This window comes from Anser anser, assembly GCF_964211835.1.
Source record: "Anser anser genome assembly, chromosome: 1".
In the NCBI taxonomy this organism is placed as follows: domain Eukaryota; kingdom Metazoa; phylum Chordata; class Aves; order Anseriformes; family Anatidae; genus Anser; species Anser anser.
In genome coordinates this window covers 83,188,115-83,212,819 of record NC_139720.1, presented here as the reverse complement: position 1 = coordinate 83,212,819, position 24,705 = coordinate 83,188,115, and the positions used below count along the sequence as shown (strand labels likewise).

Below are 24,705 nucleotides of genomic sequence, written 5' to 3'. Positions count from 1 at the left end.
GTAGAAGAGTAACAAATTCCACAGAGGGTGGGTTTTTGTTTTTTTTTTTTGTGTGTCCCCTTCCATAGTGTCCACTGCAGATAGTAGAGGGAGTAGACTTTCCATGGCTGGCACTTCTTGTTTAGTTTTGTTGGTGCTCAGGAAACTAGCGAAGACAAGAGGGGCCAATAAGTAATGCATTATTGCTGCTCCATTGCAGGCTAAAGCTGTCTGAACTTGTGTTACTACAAAGTAAAACACACTGAAATAAATTATTGTATTAAATAGCTCTTGGTAATACCTTGCCCTGTGAACCAAGCAGAAAACAGGAAGGAGTACTGAGACTGAGCCACCTTACCTGTTCTTGGGCTGATTTTTGAAGCAGAGCAATTACATGCTGTCCTACGTACTGATTTAATTTAAAACATAAATTTGCCCTTGTAACATGATGACTTAAGTGATTCTCTTAATTCTCTTAGAATTCTCTATTTCAATGTCATGTCTGAAGACTGAAGTACCAAAATTGAGTGCAAACACATGGGTTTGAGATGACAGATTTGCCTTTAACGCTCAACTTTGTTCTGTCAAAAAAGTCCCTGATTTGTATTCATTTCCTGCTTCCTTTCTTCATTCTGCATTTGGGTAAAAGCTTGAAAAGTCCCTTATTCTCACTGACTTTATCTTAATGTCTCTTTGATGCTTTTTTTTAAGCTTCTTTTCTATTTTAACCTTTTTGTAGCTGTACATGTTGTCTAAAGCTGTTATTTTCTCAAAATCTCTTCCCTTTCCTCACGATAATTTCTGTCCTTGAATAAAATTTTCAGAGTAGCTCAAGTCTCATATTCAGAAGATATATAATTACTTGGAACCCTTTTCTCTTTGAGTATCTTTACTTCTCTCCTTTCCCATATTTCTCTTTACTGTATATTTTCTGGCCTTTGTTTTTGACTGTTTTTGTTTTGTTTTGTTTTTGTATCCATATCCGTTTTGTTTTTACTCGCTGGATTTTATTTATTTACTTATTTTTCAGTCCCATCAAATTTCCTATATCACTTTTTACTTAACTTTCATCTGCTTTTTTCTTCCATGTCCATTGCAAGAGCAATGGTTGTATCTTACCAAAGCAAGGAAAAAAAACAACTCTGTGTATCAGCCAAATCTAGTCTTTTATTTAGCACCTTACATTCTATTGATAAGGTACCCTCTTCATATCCATCTTTTGGCTCATTTTCTGAAATGGATGCAATACAAATGTCTCTTAAGGGAGAATTTGTGAACCTCAGCAAGGTAAGCTGACAGCCTCAGAAGAGAAAAATTTAATACTTTCATTAAGCATAGCTACAAGGCAAAGATACTCTTCAATCTCTAGTGAATTCCCCAAGCACTTTCTTTCCTAAGTTATTCTTTCTACAAAATGGTATGAAGTTATGAGTCGATTTTTGTGCATTCAGGGTAGCCAACTACACTATAAATTACAATGAGAGATTTTTAACCTCTCGGTTCCTTCTACAGAATCTTTCTTTAACAACTTTTATAATTGAAAAACTTAGTAAGAATTATGCAGTGAAATCTGACGGTCTCCAAAATTGCGTTGAGGCTATCAGTGGATAGGATTATATCCTACAGAAAGCAAATACTGTATCTTTCTAAAACAAAATATTTCAGGGTATTATGACAATATTAAAAATGCAAGTTTCTCTAAGAGATGATTCCCCCTAAATTAACTAATTCATTTAAGTCCAAAAAGAAATGAAATGAATCCTGTACATATTTTTGTTCATGACTATATAGCATGTTATACTAATTTATGTTAGTATGAGATATTGATTTCTCCTTAAAAAGAGGTTAGACCAATGTCACAACAGATGGCAAACTATTTTTATAGCTTGTGTGTAATCATTTGCAGGTTTGTTGGTTCCAATTTGCCATTACCAATGGGCATCCATGTTTCTTAAATTAGGCCAAGACAGATAGGTAGTAGTCCTGTCAGCAAAGTGTTAAAATTGACCTGATGAAGCTATGAATTGTGAAGGATTTGTGGGTGAAAGGTCTGAGAAGCTTCTGGGGAAGAATTTGAACATAAAAGATTACATGTATCCCAATAAGAGATCCTCCCGTGGAAGATGTCCTTCAGATGAAGGTTTGGCTTAGATCTGGATGCCAGCTGTGAGCCTTTGCTTGCTGAACCCAGCACGCAGTTTGTTAGATGAAGTGAGAAAGAAGCTTCTTGAAAATGAGCTGAAGTATAGCCACTTATAAGGAACATTTTCGTATCTGTGTGTGCCATTCTGTAGACTTGTCAATTCTTGATGTTTTAATTATAATAAGTAAATTACTTCATTACTTCTATGTTAAGATGTCTTGGATGTCCAAGCTGTTTTCAGGATAACTGACAAGCTAGAGGAGTGATATGGTAAGTCTTAAAATCAGGGACCTGGACAAGCCTTGTGTTCTGGAACTCACAGTGCAAGGTACAAGCCCATCTTAGGAGCATGGCTGCTCTCAGTTGGTTTTCAGAGAGTTTTAGGCTGGTGATGCAAACTGCTGGTGTGGCAGAGGCCTTGTCTAGCTCACCAGTTAGCTCTGTGGCACATGGATGCAGCAGCAGCAGCAGGGACACGCTCCGGATACATGTTCAACGATGCAGCGCCTGTCATAAACTAGGTGTGGGTGTAATCCCTCTATTCACATTCAAGAGTAGATTTCGCCCTTCCTCTGATACGTTCAATTTAAAGTAAAATCCATATAAAGAATAAATTAATGATAGAAGGCAAAAGCTTGTTTTATGTAAACTTTTCTGGGGAGTTAATAAATTGGCATGCATTACTGCTGAGTTTTTACTTATTGATGAGGTACTAACTGATAAATTGCTAAACTGATGAGATGAATCGCTGTATATCAAAGCATTTTTTTTTTTTTCCTTCTAAGGCAGTGCAGTCAGATGGGATCTTGGTAAGCCTCTTAGTATACAGCTTCATATTCCCAAACTTAAAAATTTACTTAGTAACACTCAGTGCACTTACAGCTGTTAGGAATCCTAAATTTGTCAGTATTTTGAATGTCTCTTAATTTCCCCTCAGAATTAGAGGAAATGGTTATATTTTTCATTAAAAGGAAATGATACAACAGGCAGATTCTAAGAATAAAAAGGTACTGAAAACATTTTATTTTTTTTGAAATACCATTTTACTTTATATATGTGAGGTTTTTATTTCTTTATGTATTATTACATGACAGTAGTAGTAATAGTACACTTTTGTGTTACTCTGACAATAGTAATAAAATGTTCTCTATTTTTATTTTAGTACATTTTTGAAATCACTATGGACAGCTGCTGCTAAGTAAAATATCTCATCTTTTTTTTTTTTTCTTTTCTCCAGAATATCTCTTGGTCATAAAACAGCTTGACAGAACTTTTATGTAGATACATCTATTTCAACTGCAAACATACACTGCATGATCAAAAACGTAAGATAAATTTTTCACTCTAAAAGAGGTAAAATGCAGTACAAAATTGGGAAATCCTTAATTTCTTAAAGCAAAACTTTAAACTTGAGACATATTTTCCCATGGGAATTTTCTTCAAACACAAAGTGTTTTCCTACAAGTTTTACTTTAAACAAAATAAATCCATCCCTCTTCCTTCCTTCCTCTATCTTTCCCCCTTCACCTCCCACAAAAGTGAAAAAATGCTAGTAGGTCAGCACATAAAAATATCTCTAAATCAAAGATCCCAGACAGTGATTAGAAACCCATCACATAATGAAAAAAAAAAAAGTACATTGTAGAACCACATCAGAATGTTGTTAGTGTTATGCATTAGGATATCATGGGTATTGTGGCTGTTGTGACTTAAAATAGTTAAATGTAGTTTATCTGTGATACAGCTTTATTTCACGTTCTATGTGGATATTTCAAGTTCTGCACAGAATTCAGAACTACTTCTCAGGTGTTAACATCACAGCAACTGCTCTTTGGACTATTGCATTTCTGTATGTTACAGCCATGGTCCCAGGTTCTCGGAGTGCTGCAGCTGTTCAGTAAATACAAAGCACTACAATTACAGTCAGTTTCTCCTGTATTCAGTTTCAAGGGGGAAAAAAAAATCTTCACGCACTGCCCTCCCTAGATTCCTCATTGAACATATGTGCTTTTCAAGCAGTAGTTCTAACAACAACATAATTTTCTCATGCCTTCTGTGTTTTGATGTTGCTGTTTATGGTATTGACCATTTACCCTTTCTCTGCCTTCTAGACTCTTTAGACTAATTCTAGATTATATTCTAGAATCCTTATTCATATGAACAGTACATTATTTGTTTCCTTTCTATTTGCAAAACATCTATTTTGAAATAGAAGTTATGAATAAAAGTTTCTAGAGGTATTCAGTATACAGCTTTTAACTTTTCTGAAAAATAAGTTGACAGAAGCTTCTTTTATATTCTAGTTCTTTCACAGAGCGTAAAATGCTATCAGTAATCAGTGTTACATATAAACATGAAATATTTGAAGGAAAAGGTTTTTTTTTTTTTTTCTGGCTTTTAAGGAAAAACTGAATCCAGAAATCTCAAATTCCAGGATGTAGAATTACAGTGATGCTCTTTGAGGTTATTATGAACCTGCAAAGCTTTCATTCTGCAATAATATTCAGCATGCAAATCTTTGCCTGGATAATGCAATTGCAAGCTGGACCTTAGGAAAAGAATCAGCTACACAGTCACACAACATTAGGAGTGGACATGGTCATCTTCCCCAACTATTATGAAAAAAAAAAAATCATTTGAGTCTCCTAAATGCAGTCTTCCATGTGCCTTTTGGCAGTGATTTCCATGGTCTGTCTGCGTGGTAAGTTCTCTTTCAACTGTTCTCAGCTTGCTTCATTTTAAAAACTTTGTTCTCTCTTGTTTCTGTGTTGGGAGGTATTGTAAATTGAAAAGCTAAGGATTTTTTTTTTATCTTTAATTTTTGCTGTTATGATGTATGACTCCTTTTATTCATCTTTTTCAAAGACAAGCACGCTCTTCTTCCTTGCCCCTACTTCTTACTCTTATTTAAAAGCTGTCCAGCAAAGGGATTAAAGATTTTACCAACATTTTCTACATACCTGTCTGACATCTTGCCAGTGAAACCAGGTTCACATTACTTAAAAGATGAAACTACTGTTGTAAAACAAACTGTGTTGCAGCAGGATATGTCTTCTAGTACGAAGCTGTTGTTCCAGGTCACAGAACCAGATGCTGCTGAGGCTGTTACTCAGTTATGACACTAAGAGAGCAAACCCATGTATACCACACTGGTGTAACTCAGTTGGGTACTGCAACTTATTCTGCCATTCAAAGCCAGGACTCTATTCTGTGAAGCCTTCAGCAGCTGAATAAAGTGATTTTTGTGTGGCATTCGTTTCTTTTTTTTTTTTTTTGGATGGTATTACGATTTCATGTAATTTCCTAGGAAGAATTGTTTTTGAAGCCACATCAGCTTAATAAAGCACTTTACAAAATGCAGTTTTGTTCAAAAGTGGCACTTAGAAATCACCAGAAAAGGAGAATCTTAGTAAAATTTCAGATTTTCAAACTCTTGTAGAATGAAATGCCACTGAAAGGGAAAGTTTTCTTTTGTTTCTTTCCTTTTCTTTTTTTTTTTTCTTTATTATTCCAAAGAGTATATGCATTATTTGTGTCTGGGTCTACTAGCAGCTTAAGAACAAAATAGCAGCTTAAGATCAAAATAGCATCATAAATGTTTACTATTGGAACAAAATCCAGGGTTTCATTTCATAAGTCCCACTGGTGTAAAAGGGTCTGATCATTTAAAGATTTCCAGCAGGGCAAATTCAACACGTACTAAGTCTATGTATGTGTTGTTAAGAGAAGATTATTTATTCAGTGAACATAGCTTTCTAGTTAAAATACAGTCTTTATGCCCCATTACTGTTTTTACTTGCATCTGGTGCACAAATTGGTTTTTGTTTACCATTTTTGTGCTTTCACCTTTTACTTGAGGAATACAAGGCTTACAGAAGATCCAGGGTGCCTTGTGAGCATTGTACTACAAAGGACTGAAAGCTTTTTCTTTCTTTCCTTATGGAATTCAGTGTTGAAACTGAGGCATTTAAGTACAGTTGTTGAAAAGCTTCTGTTGTGAACAGAGCTTGAAAAGAAAACAATACCATAGTGAGTCACTTGTTCTTTTATTGCTTCTCCCTGTGCAACCTGCTTTTAGCTGTTTATTTTATGCTGATTAAACAGACTCCTTTCATTAAGTGCACTTCCTTAGATATTGTTTCTTCTACAAACATGGTAAGTGCCAAAAATAGTCATCTTTTGAGCTTGGTTCAGCCTGAACTTTCGCTAAGCCATTCCTGTGTACTCTGTAAATAATAAATGTAATTCCATTAACTTAATCATCCTAGCACAGAAGGAGGATATTTGACCAAGTCAAAACCACACTTGATAATACATCCTGGAGATGACTAAGCAGCTGGTTGGTGAAAGAAAGAAAAAGATAGGTGTAAATGTTTCAGACCACCTCTTCATCCTTCAGATTTTTCTAAACTTCGAGAAAAGTTGGAGGGTGTATGCTTTGTTTTTTTGGAGAGAATTTACTATCATTCAAGTTGGTATCATTTTTTTTTGTTTCTTCCGTTACGCAGGAAAATAGAATACCATAGTATATACTCTGTAGTGCTGGGCAAATGCCCACTCATCCCCAAAGAGTTATTTCACATCTGACAGGGAAAGTTAATTAGCTAGACATGAGCTCTGTCTTGCAGAGCCGCTTGGGTGCTTTTGCACAACACTCCTGGTTGTGTCGGGTTATTCACCATGGCAGGATGCCTCCCTGGCTCTGCCCTGCTGCAGGGCTGGACTGTAGTGCCAAGCTTTTGCCTTTACCTCCCTGCTGAGTTTGGCCAAGCTAGGTTCTGCCTGACAAGGTATGAGATGGCTCCTGAATTGGTTCAGTGTTGGCTGTTGCACACAGCTGTACTTGGGCTTAATAAGGATGACAGGGGACAAGCACGGGTGTCTTTGAATCCAGAGCAGTCTAAGAACTGTGTAAATCACCATTAGGTAGTTAAGAATTGACTGCTGCTCTAGCAAGTGGTAAACGGCTAAGCTGTTATGTATTTGTTCTTGTCGATTACCCTTCCTTGTGTACTCCCATCGTTGTGGCTGTAGGTTTCAGGAGGACTTCCTGAAGACTGTAAGTTAAGAAAGAAAATAGTGTGTTCTTTAGTATCTGAATTCCTTTCACTCTTGGAAAACACTGAGCACCTTGATCCTTGACCTTGATCCAGCTAATTGTGTAAATACATGCTGCTCCGGTGGTTCTCCTTGCCTGTTGATTAGAGAGATTTCAAAGGTCAGAATTGAAGAAAACAATTCCGTCAGTTATTTACTTGTTGCCTGTCTCACCCCAACCATTTATTTTAATTTTTATCACTGGCAGGAAAAAAAAAAAAAAAAAAAAAAAAAGAGCTCTCCAAGCCCTTTTACTCTGTATTTTCTCACTACCGAACACCTGGCTTCTCAAGGTCTTCATCACAGCTTTTTGTAATGAATCAAAACATGTAAAGTGTTGTTCCACCCTGACTCCTGGGTGTTTATGCAAGAATAATAATAAGGTTTTGATAACTTCTTTATTAGATTGGATGGGTCTTAGTTCATACTTTTTTTTTTTCAATTCATACTGGGATTTTTACAACAAAAGTAGAATTTTATGTAAGGATGCATCTAGAGATTGAGTTGGCATTCCTTATTCTTCAAAAATAAGTAACTGTAAAACTATTAAGTATGCCTGTGGAAGCCAGGTAGTATATGGTATAGAAAAACAGTTAAGGACAGGTCACCAACCTTAAACATTTTAAGCAAGCTTTTCACGACTTATTCTCCTCTTTTATATATTTATTAAATAGAAAATTTTAAATTGCACCTGGATACACAATTAGTGTGTGCTTCCTGCCATGTTTCTGTTGTCACTATGGTAATTTAATGTAACACCCTGTTGCTAACTGTGCCTATTGTAGATAACCCTATATATTCTAGTATTTACATAGTTATTCAAATCTAGCAATAGTAATGTACCTTTACTTCCCTACTGATACAAAAAGTGTTTTCTGCCTAGTTCCATGGGTAACAGGGCTCTTACTGTGATGTCTATAGTTGAATTGATTTATTTCAAAATGAATGAGGCTTTTTTAGGCTTCTCAGATCAACATTCTCCTGACATTCCTGTTCCTGTTTCTTCAGCACTTAAAACAAACAAACAAATAAACCCTAAGTCAATAAATGATTAAATCAAATCAAAAGTTTTCCTTATAATAATTTCTTGAAAAAAAAAAGGGGGGGGGTGTCGGTTGATTGAGCAAACCCAAAACTAGTGTCTATTGGTTGATGTATTCTTGAAGTCATACTGAAATATATCCAACAGAAACTCAAACACATCTAAGAAGCATTGAACCATTGTTTTATTTATTTTCCTGGCTGCATACTACAGTAAACAAGAGCTACTCAACTGTTTTGTATTTCAAGTAGATTTTAGAGCAAGGAGTACTGCAGCCTCAAAAATATGTGCAAGAAACTTTGCATGTAACAGGTCAGTCAGATAAGCCAGCTGAAATCAATAGATAGACTGTATAGCTTTACATTTAGCTGTTCATTCAAACATAGAGACATCATGGAGAAAGACAAAAGGCAATATTTTTGAAAAATAAATAAAACGAGTTGTTTTTTTCTTAATTCTCCTGTCAAGACCAGTAGTAGTTTTACTTTAGCTTTCACAGAAGCAATGTTTAGAGTAAACTGGAATTATTTAAAACTAGCACATTATTATCAAGCTAGCTTGGGTAGAATAAATATTAGTATAAATTAATTAATGATGATGAATAAGACATCTGATAAAACAACTGTTTTTATGCTGCCACTTTCTTCTTATATTATCCAAAAATTCTCTTAGTAGCATTTAGTCTCAGTCTCCCTACTGTAGAAGAAATGTCTTAATAAGCAAAATGAAATTGAGACCAATGTTAATACTTCTAGAGCAAGATTAGCACTCTTTGCTGATGTTTTCAACAGACCTGGTTGGGAGATGCAATTTGTTTTAAATTTAGATGGTTTAACAAAACCTTACAGGATGCTGAAAAACTAAAGGAAATCTTTTATTCTGTGATTTTGGTGTTGGATATTTTTCCTGTAAATACTGGAGATCCCTTTTTAATCTGTTCTTAGTGTACAGTGAAATGTAGTCTTTCCATTTCATCTACCATATTTTTCTAGCACTATACAAAAGTATATAAACAGACATGCTCTTATTCTAAAAAGCTCTGAACAGACTGTTCAAGGTTCCCCTCCAATTTTCTTGCCTGATTTATAGCTAGAGTTGGCAGCAATGCCTATAGCTAAAGTTTCTTAACACTTTCTGTTACTAGGTCTGTTTTCAATTGCTTATAATTTTGCCGGCTTCAACTGCTTTCGGTGTTTTTAGACCTTTTGGCTTGGGCAGTGTTTTTGAGCTTTTATGATACTGGTGAGTTACTTCAGAAGTTTTATGGACCTCATCCTGAGCTGATCTAGACTTGTGTAACAAACTCTAGGCTTAGCTACACTTCGCTAGATATAATGCTACAGAAAGAAGCCCAGCTGGTTTTATTTATTTTTTAGAGGGCTGTGATGTGAATGCGAATGAGACAGACAGTAAGAAGATGGAAGGAAGTTGGGCTGGAAACTCTACAGTCATGACATTTAGTAACTTCTATTTTTCTGCCTTTTCATGTTGTATAAGCATGTGGATTCCATTTGACTGTAGCCAGCTCTGCCCTTCATCAGGCTCAAATTTCTTGCTATTGCAAAAGCAAGCTTGAGGAGGTTATCCTCAGAAAGGAAAATTTCAGTAAGTAACTTCGAGTGCATTTTTCTCTAAGTTCCTCTTCAGAAGAGGTAGAAGGAGCTGCCTCCTTCATTTGAGCAGTCCTGCATTAATGACCCCCCAGGGCTGAGCTCCCCTGCCTGCTGTGGGAGTGGTTCTTCTGGGTTACCCGTGTTTCTGCCACTGATGTGCAATAACACGATGTCTGTAGCAGGAGGTTCCCCTTCAGTGTGAGTGCCAGAGAACGGCAGAACTCTTGCAGCAAGAGATGCTACAGTCAGAACAAGACTGACTGATCTAGCAAAGTGGGTTTTACCACTTCTAGTGACAGCAGTAAAGCTGCACACACAAAGACAGTTCCCGTTTATTGCCTTAAAGGCTATTGCAGGATTTTTCTTAGTTTTATGAACAGAAATGATACGAATGATAATTTTATCAGGAAAATTTGAGTCCTGCAACAATGTTTTAGCTTACAGTGTAATTAATCAACTTGCACATGCTAATTCTGCTCAGATACAATACTTTATTTCTGCTGAGCTGACCCTCATTTTGGGTACCTGACTCAACTTATAGCTAAACTAGCCATGGTAAAATTAAGGTTCTGTGTCTTGCACAAAGAGAAAGTAATGTATCTTATTTAAGAGCATGAAACTCTTCTGACCCAACATCTTCCTTTTAACACTGTTCTGCATATTGTCTGTGCCTTTATTAGACTTGTACATCAAGAAATCAAAAGGTCTGAAAAAAATCAAGGGTTTTCACTAAAAATCATATTCTTGCCTTCAACATGCCTGTTTGGTTTTTTCTGCTGGATAGTTTAATTCTTTTTTCAGGAATAAACCCTCTAAGTATCTGATAGAAAGGAGGTGAATGGTGTCAGGGAAAACAAAAACATTTTAACCAAATCATTGTTTTCCAGTGAAAAATGGAGGAATACCTCACTTTATATTTGCAAACTGATTTATCTTTACTTGCTAAAGTTCTCAGTGCCAAGGGCACATTTTAGTTTCTGTAACTCAGTTTCACAATCTTCAGATTTGCTTGGTAATTAATCATGTACCTTAATGCATGTCTTTACCATTGAGTTCCTTTTCTTTATCTTGTAATGTAAATATTGATATTTGCATTGAACGTTGCACTAAACTGTATTTAGTACAGTATTCAAATGTTGTGCATTTTTAAACCACTTTAATGTCTATTTTCATTCATTTTTCTATGTGATTTCAGCTTTTGGGCTTTATCCTGTTTTCTCAACAGCTTTTTGTCTTTTAGTTATCTAGAAACAGTACTCTGTTATACTGCATCTGTGCTTACTTTGTTTCAGACATTTATGGGTTACAGCAAAGAAAGTCTCCGTGTAGTACATTGTATTTATTTAATTTCCAGTACTTCACTGAAGGTGTCAGTATTTTCAAGGAGACTCCACTGTTGCTGAAAATGTCAGTCTTATGTAGTCAGTGCTATGACTAAAATACACATGCAACAATTTAAAGAGGATACTTAATTAAATCCTTAATTAACGTTCAGTTTTTATTTACCTGAGCTCTTAGTAGGACACATATAGTTAGTAATGCAGTAATGACACACGATTGTTGCTTTTTTCTTTACAAAAATGGATGGGGGTAGGGGCTGGGAGAAGGACAGTAGGAACAACCTCTTATTCACGTCAAAATCTGTTTTAGTTCAACCATATTAGAGACAGTATGTTCTGTTGCATTAGGTAACTTATTAAGAAAATTGATCCAAAGAAAGAAAAAAAAAAAAAACACGTACAATGCCCCCAGCCAGATTATATTTAACCCGAGCCCATTCTCGAGTACAGTTCTCTGCATGCTGCCAGGCATGGCTCTCCTGGACTCACTGAGGATGAGTGGTGCTGCCTCGGTCAGCGCCACTGCTTGGCAAGATGAGGTTTGAGCACTCCACAAAAGCAGTTTCCAGACACTGGGTTTGTTTAGACCAACAGATCAATACTTTGATATTATCTGTGCATCCAGCTGTTCCCACTCTGTTCTCCAGGAGAGCCACTACTACAGTAATCCTCACAAGTTGTGTGACTTTCCAGAGGAAAATGTTCAAATTACTCAGAAGAGTAGTAGAACTACTTCTCAGGAGACTCTTCTTTCTCAATTTATAACAAATATGATGCCTAGATCTAAGACTTTGGCAACACGTTCAGGTTTTTACCTAACTGGATTTTTGAAGAAGGCCACAGTTTCAGTTTGTTTTTTTTCAAAGACTGTTGTAACTTTTCCAAACACTTGCCCTACTTCACCATTCTTCACCACTGGGGATTCTTTTATTTTCCCTTCCCCTGCCCACGATGAACTCCTGGTACTGGTTAGTGAACATGCCTTTTACTTAAATAATCAGTGCTTCCTACTCTGCGTGGATGCGCAAGTCACGTTTCTGGGTTCAGGCAGGCCGTGATAGCAGGATGCAAGAGGGGGTGGCACTATCACCCCTTGATTGCTACGAGTCAAGGCATACTTTCAGTCTCAATTTCAAAGTTTGAATGCTATCCTAAACTGCTTTTTCTAAGAGTGCATAAAAAGTAACTTCAGAGTACAACAGTGCTCTGACTGCACCCAGCAATGTGCACCTGGTAGCTGAGCTCTTGCTACGGGCATATTCTATTTGCTGGTTCTCAGCTATTGAAAATAGTTGAAATTACAGTGCAGCTGGACAGCAAGGGTGTAGCTGATCACACAGTTCATTGTCACTGAAAGGCATAGTCCCATTTTCCCCTCCCTCTGTTCCTTATGCTGCCTGATTGGAGCTCAGGTGACCCCTGGGTAAACCAAAGAAGCACGAAAGGGGACAGAAAAGTAATAAAGGGGGGAGGACAAGGAGAGTAGATTTTTGCTACTGTGGTGAGCCCAATCAGCTCTCTGTGAAGTCAGATTAGTACCTCAGTCAGTGTCAGAGAGGTGCAAGAGCATATCTCTGGGAGTGACAGAGAAGCGGGAAACAGCAAAGCAGCGGACTGCCCCTTTCAGTAGCTTTTTAGGTCAGCTGGGCTGTCTTGCCTGCCATCACTTTGAATTTTATAGTCTTTTTATACCGACACAGACATGCAAAGTGGATAGAGTGTGACCCACAATCTGGCCCTTCGTATTCTTGAGAAAAGTCTCCCAGGAGGCATGGTATTTGAAGGAGAACGCAAGACGACTCTTCTAATAGACCATGAAGTGCTGACAGGCTGCTTTTAGAATAAACAAAAGCCCAAACCATCAAAAATCCCCCCTTGTTTTCATATGTTTTTGGATTTCAACTCCTCCAATGTGTGTAGATGTCATACATAATATTACACTTTGAGAATATTTTAGGTCATCAGTCTGTTACTTAGAAGATTAAAAAATTGTGTTAAAAGATATTATGATCTGTCTGGAAGGCCGGTGAAAATGTATCCTTCTCATAGTTGTTAATCTCCACATCTGCCTCCATAGAATGCTTTCATGTGATCTGCCCATGTTGTTTTTTAGGCTTATGTGACTGATGTTAGATAGAGATTATATAGATCAAATGGGCAAGAAGTATGATTATTTTACATACAATATAAAATTCAAAAAGCATGCTTTTCTTCAAATAACAAGAAAGGGGGGTGGGAGTGGGGGATATGTCAGACCTTACTCAGGGGATAATTATCTTCTCCTGCACAGTGAGTTACATAAGAAAGGTTGAACTCATCAATATGAGAATATTGCCCCAAGTCATAAAGTGAAAAAAGTAGAGGGTTGAAACTAAGAACAAAGGCTTGTCAGACTAAAACGGATACAGCTGTGCCTACAATTTTAATACTCTTCTTAAGGAATTATGCTAAGACTTCTAGAAAAAGAATCACGTGGTCTCCAAAGTGGATATTTCTGGCATTTAGAAATACAGCAATAGTGGAGGTTTTTAAAGTGAATTTGATTGTATCATTCTTGCTTAGGTATGTTTTACTACTACTTATATCTTGAACACTGGTACTCGGTTGGCCATGGCTTGCTGTTAGCCTGATGTCTGTCTGAGCTGCAGTAGCTGTTGGGGTGTTAGAACATGTATCAGTCACTGTGAGCACCCCTACACTAAAACCTCAGAGTAGAGTGGTAGCTATTATTTGATGCAAAGAAGGTTTTAAAAGAAAAATGTCTTTATCTCCTCCTGTTTTTCCTATGGTTTGATACTATTAAGTGATTTCCTAAGCTACTTCCATAGTAAGAGTAGTTGGTCATTCAACGCATGCAAAGCGTAGGAGGGATTCTGCTTGAGAAAATCACACAGTAATTTTGCATGCAATTAACATGGTATTGGCCTTTTTTAGTACTAGTCGATATGATTGATGGCTTTCTTTCAGGCAGTCAATTTGATTTATTGAAGACTTTTAAACAGTGACTGATAGCTCTGTAAGTAATAAATAAAAAGTAGTTTAAAAGACTGCCTGAAGAAAAAAAAAAGTATTTACTATAAAATATTTTGAAATTAGAAATAACACTAGAAAGCTTCATGAAAATGGTAAATCATTGCACCTTTCCGAGAAAATGTGTGTAAGTAGGAATTTTTAAAATCTTTGTGACAATACGTTGGGATTTTTTTTGTCTGATATCTGTTAGGATATAAGTAGATTTATCTTTTTTAATCCTTATTCTGTCAGTTACTGTGCTGTGCCAGCATTCAAAATAAAGTCAAAATGTTACTGCTTAAAATAGTGATACACTTATCTGTGAGAAAGCAAAGCAAATCATTCTGGAGAATATTTTATAAGCATATACCTTATGTGGGGCAGACATAAATGATAGGAAAAAACCTCTTGTTGTTGTGGGATGTAGATATCCAGCCACTATACAATACTCTCAAGGTCTGTCTGTGGCATGAATTTCACTGACACGCACTAGTCAAGGCAGGAAGGCACCTTTAGAGATTGCCTGGTCCAACCACCTGCTCAGAGCAGGGCCAGCTACAACACATTAATCAGGGCCATGTCCACTTGGGTTTTGATAATCTCCAGGGATGGGGACTTCTTCAGGACTTCCTTTTACTTACTTAAAATGCCCTCTGTTCATACTACTGGTTATTGTAAATATTCTTGTGGGGACCTTACCTCTCCCTAGGTATGTTGGATTGAATTCAGGTGACAAACTTAAAAATGAACGGTTCAGCCTGGGAACTACACAGATTCATATGTTTTATAACAATCACAGAATGGTTGAGGTTGGAAGGGAGCACTGGAGATCATCTAGTTCAACCCCCCTGCCAAGTAGGGTCACCTAGCACACATTGCACAGGATCACATCCAGGCAGGTTTTGAATATCCCCAGAGAAGGAGACTCCGCACCTTCTCTGGGCAGCCTGTTCCAGTTCTCTGTCATGCTCACTATCAAGAAATGTTTTGACATATTCAGCCAGAATGTGTTTCACTTTGTGCCTGTTGCCTCTTGTCCTGTCACTGGGCACCACTGAAAAGAGCCTGGCCCCATCATCTTGAAACCCAGCCTTCAGATATTTGTACACTTTGATAAGATTCCCTTGCTGTCTTCACTTCTTCAAAGCTAAACAGGCCCAGCTCTCTCAGCCTTTCCTCATAAGAGAGATGCTCCATTTCTGTAGTCATAGACCTCTACTGGACTCTCTTCTGGAGCTCCATGTCTGTCTTGTATTGGAGAGCCTAGAACTGGACACAGTGCTCCAGGTGAGGCCTCACCAGAGCGGGAGGATCACCTCCCTCGACCTGCTGGCAACACTTCCTAATGCAACCCAGGATACCGTTGCCCACCTTGGCTACAAGGGCACATCGCTGGCTCGTGGTTAGCCTCCTGTCCACCCTGACTCCCAGGTCCTTCTCTGCAGGGCTGCTTCCCAGCAGGTGAGCCCCCGGCTTGTACTGGTGCATGGGGTTAGTCCTCCCTAGGTGCAGGACCCTGCCTTTGCCTTTGTTGAACTTCATGATGTTCCTCACCACCCAATGCCCTACCCTATAAAGGTCCCTCTGAATGGCAGCGCAGCCCTCTCGTGTATCAGCCACTCCTCCCAGTTTTGTTCCTTTGTACCTTTTCTAAATTCTACCTGGCTTCTTTCTGTGGGTGTGCAGTTTTCACAGGCAGTTGAGATCTTATTAAAGGCTACCATAAGTGGCCTTCACAGGAGTGAACCACTAGAGAACTCTTGTTTCTCTCCACTTTGGTTGGCAAACTGGATTCTTACCAATATCCAGAAAGAAGCTCAGTACTGTGTGGGTAGATCTTCAGCCACGTAAGGGATGATCTGATACAGCTAAAAACAATATTATGCCTTTCTTTTTTGTTTTGAAAAGAACGAGATTAGTTTTCAGATGGATCCGCTTAAAGATCGAAGAGAAGCAGAAGAAGTAGGCTGAGGCTTCCCAAGAAAATTTAACCTGAAAATAGAGGCTTCTAGGCTTTTCATTCCTAACTCCTGGGTTTTGTTGTTGTTTTCTTTTGTTTTTAATGATATTATTTTGTTCTTTTTACTTGCCAGACTTGGTGTTCTTACTTAGTAATCTTCTCCCCTGAGAGTTAAGTATTTAGGTAGATGGACATATTTGTTTACACTTTAGAGCCCTTTGGTTTTCGTTTCATTTTGTTTTAATACTAGTTTTAGTGTTTGCAAAGAACTACTGCTAGGAGCACTGGAAACTGAGATACATATTTTTCACAGATAAATTCTGCTTTAAAAGAGACAACGGCTGGGAGACCAGTTCAATGATAGAAATCCATAGTAGGTTGGTTGGTCTTTTCAAAATCCTCTGCTATAATCCTCTGATTCAGGTATTTCTATGGGAAATATACTTCATGGTCTGCATGGAATGAAAGCATTTTTTTTAGTATTACTGTTCAAGTTATGGCTTTATTTAGGTGACATTATTAAGGACTTGATAGTGTTTGTAAATTAACTTTAATATCTTCACTGAAATTTAATTTATCAACATTGGTAACATGCTGTTATCATGAAGTAATAACATTAGCTGTTATAAAGATGTCAACAACGGTTGCTTCTTCCCTCAGGAGGTTAAACAACATTATGACTGTAGTTTGCGTAATAGTGGTATTAAAAATTATAAATGTGAGGCATTGTATCATTTCAGTTTGACTTCTTGTAGCCCAAGATACATTGGTTCAAGTTTTAATGCAGTAGAAATGCTCTGTGATGATAGGGGAGTCAAGCAATCTTGTTATTAATTCTCTGTAATAAGCATTTAAATGCATACATAAATTAGGGATGACAAGATGGTTCTTATCTCACAGGATATTAATTTTGTACTAAATATGATGTTGAAATTCTGTAGCATTGAAGGTTGTCCAAGATTTTGTGTCTGGACAAATATGCTGTTCATGAAGTTATCCAGAGGAAAGTTGTGGTGAGTTAATATTGTCTACGGGCTACAGGCCCACTCAGCTGCTCACGCACTCTCCCTTTCCCAGGCTGCCCCTGAGGCAAGGCGCCGCCATCCTGGCTGCGGGGCCTGGCCATGCCCTGCAGTGGGGCCGTTGGAGCCGGCTGGGGCCGGCATGGTGCAGCCCCGGCATTGCCTCGCTCAGCGGCATTTTTCAGGGATGAAATTATGGAGGTTTCTTACTATTTCTATGAAGATTTACTGAACATAGTATAGCAGACAGGTATGTTTGTGCTATTTAGAAAATTTCCCTACCTTACATAGCTAAGTGTACTAATCATTTCTGTTTCTGAAAGTAATGTTAGGATGGTATCTTTATATCAAAAGACAGCTAATGTGCATGATGCAGATTAAAATATTTTCCTTCATTTTCTGGCTTTCATATGAAACAAATACTTTTCTACATTGAGACACATGGCATGCTTCCCTGTGGCTTTTCTTGGCCCATGTTTCCACAACGCTTGGGATGGGAACTGCAGTGAACCTTGTGCAAATTTTGCAGCTGCCTTAGGGAAGGTAAAAAGCCTATAGGAATAGTCATATGGTATTTCATATTCATATAGGTTTTCCAAATTGTAAATGTAATTTATCATCGTATTTGTACATATATGAAATAATGTACAAACATGATAGTGAACAGAATATCTATCAATTATGTTGGTATTTGTACCTGCTAGCAACAATTTCAAAGATGGGGAAAGAAGCTACTTGGATAGGTAGGCATTAGGAGAGGTTGTTATTCCCTGTTCTGCAATTTTACAGAACATATGGCTCATTTGTCAGCATTCCCACTTGTCGTACTCTGTGTGACATCGCATTGCTAAAAGAGTTGATCAGTGACCTGTACAAATCAATGGACCATCTTTCTGATCTTTGACAGATGGGTATGGATGAGTTGCATGCGGTTAGTCAGTTTGCCTGTATTGCTAATGAATATTCTTGACCACAAGAGGCCAAAGATCAGAGACTAGGAGGGCTGCTTTTCTGACTTGAACTGTCTTTGTGGCTGTTTCAGCTCCATTAGACTTGCATGCTGATGCTGAAGGGAAGAGGAGTAGCAATCTGGTCATTTCTAATCTCCTCTGACATCAGTAGGTCTGGTGGTTAAGTATACATGATCAAAGAGAGGTGGAGGAAAAAAAAAACAAACGTGGACTTACTGAGCACATGGAGAACGCTTTGTGTTTGGAGGTACTGCTCCTACTATATCCTTCAAACATACTTACAGAGAAATCTGCTTTACCACCTATACAGGAACCATCCAGCTCTTTGTTGCCCTGTATTGTTTACATGTTCCTGGTGTACTTCTCTGGGGTCTTGATGTGTCTGTGTTTCCATGACAATTTAACTGTGGAAAAGTTGCTCTTCTGGGTAATTAAACCACTGCTTCCAAAGCTTCAGTGTATGTTAAGGGCTCTTCTTTCAGATGTAATGTATGGTTATAAATCCGCTTGAATTGGGTGAGAGTTTTGGCTCAGGGGACAAGGCTTGTTGGGGATTCTTACACTACTTCATTAGACTGGGTTACACAGTTGGAAAATACAGATTCCTTGGCTCTCAGGCACCAAGGTCAAACAGCAAACTTCAGGCTAATCACAGAACAGAAGAGTTGCTTCAAGCTTAACTTAATTATATCAGGGAATTAAAGAGAAAACTCTTGTTGGTACTTTTTAGAGCATAGGTGAATGTGAGCAAGTGAAGACTTGATAAGGTTATAGAAAATCTTTAATGCTTTGTAAATGAGAAGTATTGAGATGAGTAAAATGCTTTTAATAGCAAATCTCTGGCTGTCAGGAAGAATAGCTCTGACACCAAAAGAGGTACAAAAGCTGGCTTCCTCCATCTCTGAAGACTTAAACACTCCCATTCATCCCTGTAGCTTAACTCCCTGCCCAATTTCTACTATATTTCTGTTTAAATTCACTGTTACCTGCCCTATCCTCATATATTACTTAGTAAATTCTTAAGGCATTCTGAAAATGTGTTATAATTCTAGCAACTGTTAAAAGCAACAGGATTTGCAACACCTTGATGCTGTTTGATCAAAGAGAAATCATTTAGACTAAGAAGTTGGTTAGAAGAAATTATTATTACTACATCCTTCGTGTGAGTGTTTTGTTATTTATACAGTTCTGTAAATACATGTTTTTATAAAGAAAAGGAAAAACTATTTCATCAGTTACCATCTAAATTATGTGAAGATGTGCTTATTTTAGGGGGAAAAAAGAGGAGAAAAAAACAAGATGTAGCCTGTTCTCAATGACTAAATCAAACAAAATGCAGTTGGGTCTCTGGTTTCTCTCTTGGAAGAATTAGGGAAGGCAACATCAAGCTGCCGTAGTTTTTTGTTTACTTAGCTTGGTCATGTAAAGACATTAGTTTTCCTATTTGTTTAAATACTGGTTCAGTTATGTTACACTTATAATGGGCTTCATATGGCTGGTATGAACTAATAATTTTATATGTTTATGGATTGGGTTTGGGGAGAAAGAAGAGCAGTACAATGATACAGTGCAAGAAGAATTAAAAGCTGAAGTTGGAAAAGCACCTATTGGTGAGTCTGTGGTCTTTATTAAATGAATTTAATACATTTGATTAAAAATGTATAAAACTAGATAAAATCTGAGAAATAGTTACTATGTATTGGCAGTGATCAGTGGTGATCGGTGGCGCAGAGTCCGGCTGGAGACCTGTGACTAGCGGTGTTCCCCAGGGGTCGGTGCTGGGTCCGGTCTTGTTCAGCATCTTCAGTGATGACCTTAATGAGGGAAGTGTCCACCCTCAGCAAGCACACAGATGATACAAAGCTGGGAGGAGTGGCCGACACATCAGAAGGCTGTGCTGCCATTCAGCGAGACCTGGACGGGCTAGAGGGATGGACAGGAAGAAACCAAATGAGGTTTTACAAGAGTTGCACCTGGGAAGGAGCAACCACATGTATCAGTACAGGCTGGGGGATGACCTGCTGGAGAGGAGCTTTGTGGAGAAGGACCTGAGGGTCCCGGTGGACAACAGGTTGGCCATGAGCTAGCAGTGTGCCCTGGTGGCCAATAAGGCCAATGGCTTGCATAAAAAGGAGCGTGGCCAGCAGGTCAAGGGAGATGATCCTCCCCCTCTACTCTGCCCTGGTCAGGCCTCACCTGGAGTACTGTGTCCAGTTCTGGGCTCCCCGGTACAAAAAAGACAGGTGTCTACTGGAAAGAGTCCAGTGGAGGGCAACAAAGATCATACAGGGCCTGGAGGATCTTCCCTATGAGGAAAGACTGAGAGACCTGGGTCTGTTCAGCCTTGAGAAGAGAAGACTGAGAGGGGATATTATCAATGTCTACAAATATCTTAACTGTGGGAGACAGTGGGAGCTGGCCAACCTCTTTTCACTGGTTTGTGGGGATAGGACAAGGGGCAATGGCCAAACAATGGATCACAGGAAGTTCCGCACCAGCATGCGAAAGAACTTCTTCATGATGAGGGTGCCGGAGCACTGAAACAGGCTGCCCAGGGAGGTTGTGGAGTCTCCTTTTCTGGAGAAGAGGCCCATCGGGATGCCTACCTGGGCAACCTGCTCTAGGGAACCTGCTTTGGCAGGGGGGTTGGACACGATGATCTCTTGAGATCCCTTTCAACCCCTACAATTCTGTGATTCTGTATAATACAGGGATACCTAGAACTTCTGACAGAACCATAGATACCCTATAGCAAAAATTTGTTTATTAAAAACTTTAGCTTTTTAATAGCACAGAGCCCTAGATCTTCTTAGCTATGTGAGACCACCAGATTTTCAGGATGAATGCTACAGGCCTGAGGAGGACTGGCTGGAAAGCTGCCCAGCGGAAAGGGACCTGTGGGTATTGGTCGATAGCCAGCTGAACACGAGCCAGCCACTGGCTGAACAGAGCTCAGGTGGCCAAGAAGGCCAGCAGCATCCTGGCTTGTATCAGAAATAGTGTGGCCAGCAGGACCAGGGAGGTGATTGTCCTTCTGTACTTGGCTCTGGTGAGGCCAGAATACAGTGTTCAGTTTGGGGCTCCTCACCACAAGAAGAACATCAAGGTGCTGGGGTGCATCCCGAAAAGGGCTACAAAGCTGGTGAAAGGGTCTAGAGAACAAGTCTTAAGAGGAGCAGCTGAGAGAACTGGGGTTGGGGTTGTTTAGCTTGGAGAAAAAGAGGTTCAGGGGAGACCTTATTATACTTTACAATTACCTTAAAGGAGGCTGTAGCAAGGTGGGGATCATGTTCTTCTCCCAAGCACCAAGAGATAAGATGAGGGGAAACAGCCTCGAGTTGCAGCAGGAGAGGTTTAGTTTGGATATTATGAGAAATTTCTTTACTGAAAAGATTGTGCGGCAGTGGAATAGGCTGCTCAGGGAAGTGGTTGTGTCACCATCCCTGGAGGTCTTCAAGAAATGTATAGATGTAGAACTTAGCATGGTTTAGTGGTGAACTTCAGTACTAGGTTAAAGGTTGGACCAGATAATCTTAGAGGTCTTTTCTAACTTGAATGATTCTATGAGTCTCCTCAAGGCCTCTGAGAATTCCTCAACACACTGATAAAACATACACCAGCTTGATTGCCAAACTGAAAAATTTTAAGAGCTCAGTAAACCAGTTCTTATGCTTGTGAACACATTGCATGAGGGAACAGTTACAGAGCAGAAACTGTCATTTTCCATAAGAATTTGATGCATCAAGACAAGGAAAAAACATTTTTTTTTCTTTTGTTACAAGGACATTATTTTTTAAAGCTAGTATTTACAGTTCTTACAGCATATGTACTTCCTTATATATGCTGTACATTATTGAATAGATATTCAAATGTATTTTCTGTCCTCTAATCTGAAGAAAACATGCTTTACTTCAGAGAATTATTAGGTACTTGTGTGTTCATTTGTGGGGAAAAAAAAATGAAAGGGAAAAAATCCATATATTGATTCACATGGGAAGAAGGAGAATTGGTTCCTGTTCTAACTTGCAGGCTCTAGACTACACAGATGTTAGTACAGAGTACATTTGATGTCATCCAAATGTAACAGACGCTATTTGTATTACGTTATTATTGGATATTTCACATCTTGCTCTATAAAGAATTTTTAAATCTCTTTATTTTTAAGTTTATTTTTCTACCCATGTTATCAAGGAGGAAAAAACATGCAGAACCTCTATAAGAAGCAGAACTAATCTAATAGTATTAGTTGTGTCATCTTTGCAGAAATATTAAGTTTTCTATACATATATGTATATGCAGGCATATACATATCACATCAGCAGAGCTGATGGGAGAGATTGATGGCATCATGAAACTCAGTCCTGATTCATCATTGGGCAATTTAATGTATAATTTCTTTGATCATCTCCATAAAAACTGGTGGCAGTATATTATCACAGACTTATGAGAAAAATGAGTGGCATGGCCCCCAAAAAGCTGGGCAATTAATTAAATGATATGCTTGTTCATCTTGCGGGTCAAGCAGTTAATTGTGCCAAGAATTGCTTTGAAATCATGCATGTCTCAACTTAGACCTTTTGCCTCCCGAGAGAATTCCTCAGGTCTTACCGAGTATCACACTTCCTGGGGATGCCAGTCTAATGCTAGCTAATCCTGTTAGCAAGTATACTAGATACAGTGATATCTGGAAATCTGAATCTATATTCAGAAGTACTACACACCGGCGTAGGAGAAAATTGAAGTCTCTGTGGCTTCCTGAATGTGAGAGCAAAATACAATTCATGGTTAAAATTAGTGCCATGTGCTCCAATAATTCATACTTCATAGGGCAGAGAAAAGCTAGGATTAAAGATTCTTCAACGACTTTGTACCTTGTAGATGTACAGTGAAATTTGTATTTGAATGAGTTCCATGCTTTTCAGCTCCCTATGCTCTTATATGTATAGGAGTCTACTTTTCCAGTGCAGTTTCCTTTTTAGATTTGATGTTTTTGTATAAATCCCTATTAGAAAGGGGTAGTTGGTATGGATTGGTTTGAATTTTTTTATTCTTTTTAAAAGGTGGGGAAAAAAATCCTTCCGTTTCTGAATGCTGAATCAGTCTTCAGGCAATATTCGGACAATGGAAAGGAGCCTACAGTCAATGGTAGCTGAAAGTTTGTAGGCTTCGGTCTTTCCTTGCCATAAAAACAGTCTAACCATGACCCCACTCAGCCATCAGCAGTGGTGGTAGAGTAATGCAAAGATCAGATCCAGTTGAGTTGTACAGTTCATTTTAGAGAAGTTCATAGCTGTAGAGATTATTCAGAAAGATTCAAACAGAATTGTAAGTGCTCTGTTGCAAACCTATTAATATTGCTTATTGCTTATTACTTTTAGTCCAGCATTTGGCACTTCAAACATACATTTTATTAAAAACGATATTTTTTTTGTGAAGAACTTGTGAAGTTGGTTGACATGCGTCTTTTCAAGTTACTAATATTACTACTGAACAGAAGCAAGGCTGTCTTTCAAAATACACTTTTAGAGAAGTACTCTTAACAGAAGATTGAGCTAACTAAGAAAAAAAAATAAATCCTGAGGATTGATCAAAATCAATATTTACAGTTTTGTAAATACCTGTAAGTAATGTAAAAGTTTCCTCATCTCTGACTAAGCCAATTGGTAAGTATGTGAACCATTAAGAGTCCTAAAAACAATGGCAAATGGACTTGTGCCTGTCACAACAAAATGACTATGTATTAGATGAAGAATGTACAAGGCAGAGTACATTCCTGGCTACATCCCAGCTGTTACAATACGTTTCTCTCTCTTCAAAGCAAGAAAAATATGTTTTTCCATATACTGTTAGCATTCCATCTAGAAACTAAGATTTTTCCTGCTTTACAGGATTCACGTCTTTTCAGAAGATGATATATACAAAGATCCAGTAGGATCAGGAGGTTTGCTACAATGATTTCAAATGATACAATGATACATATTAATATAATATGCACACATAATTTATAGGAGAATAGAAGGTTTTCTTCCCTTTAAGCCTGCTATTAGAGAAAGGTTTCCATACTTTTAAAGAAAATTAATCTCGTTTAAATGGAATCAGCTTTGTTAATGTGGGAGGATGAATATGTCGTGTTGCTAACGCAATGGTCTTTAGTGTGAAGACTTCCAAATAATAAATATAGATACTTGTGGGATAGACATTTCTGCAAGTGTTGCATAGGGTTTATTTGACCATCTCTGTAAAAGCAAAAAGGATTTTCTGTCTTTGTAACTCTTTTCAACCTCCACATTCAATGGATAGTGAAAGCAGATTGGTTTTCCAAGGATCTTTTGAAGGAAGTCATTTTTTCCTGACATCATGACTCACAAAATATTGCTTGAATACCACAAACATCTCCAAGCCTTTAAAGACCGTAGAGTATGGGCTGTACATGTAGTAACCAGTTCTGTACAAAGCCTTCACATTGTAAATGCAGAAAAATAAATGGAAGGAATGGAAAAGAAAGCAACTTACGAGGCCAAAAAAA

At 38.1% G+C, this 24,705-nt stretch overlaps 1 protein-coding gene and 1 long non-coding RNA gene across 3 annotated transcripts in view; one reads left to right on the top strand and one right to left on the bottom strand.

Annotated features, from left to right (window-relative positions):
* ROBO1 (roundabout guidance receptor 1) overlaps positions 1–24,705 on the top strand; it is a 697,351-nt gene that overhangs the window by 242,667 nt on the left and 429,979 nt on the right. The window lies entirely within an intron of this gene.
* LOC310892619 overlaps positions 598–24,705 on the bottom strand; it is a 72,797-nt gene continuing 48,689 nt past the window's right edge. The window contains exon 2 of the long non-coding RNA XR_014578253.1: positions 598–24,705. This exon is cut by the window's right edge and continues 20,279 nt beyond it. This is a non-coding gene — a long non-coding RNA (uncharacterized lncRNA).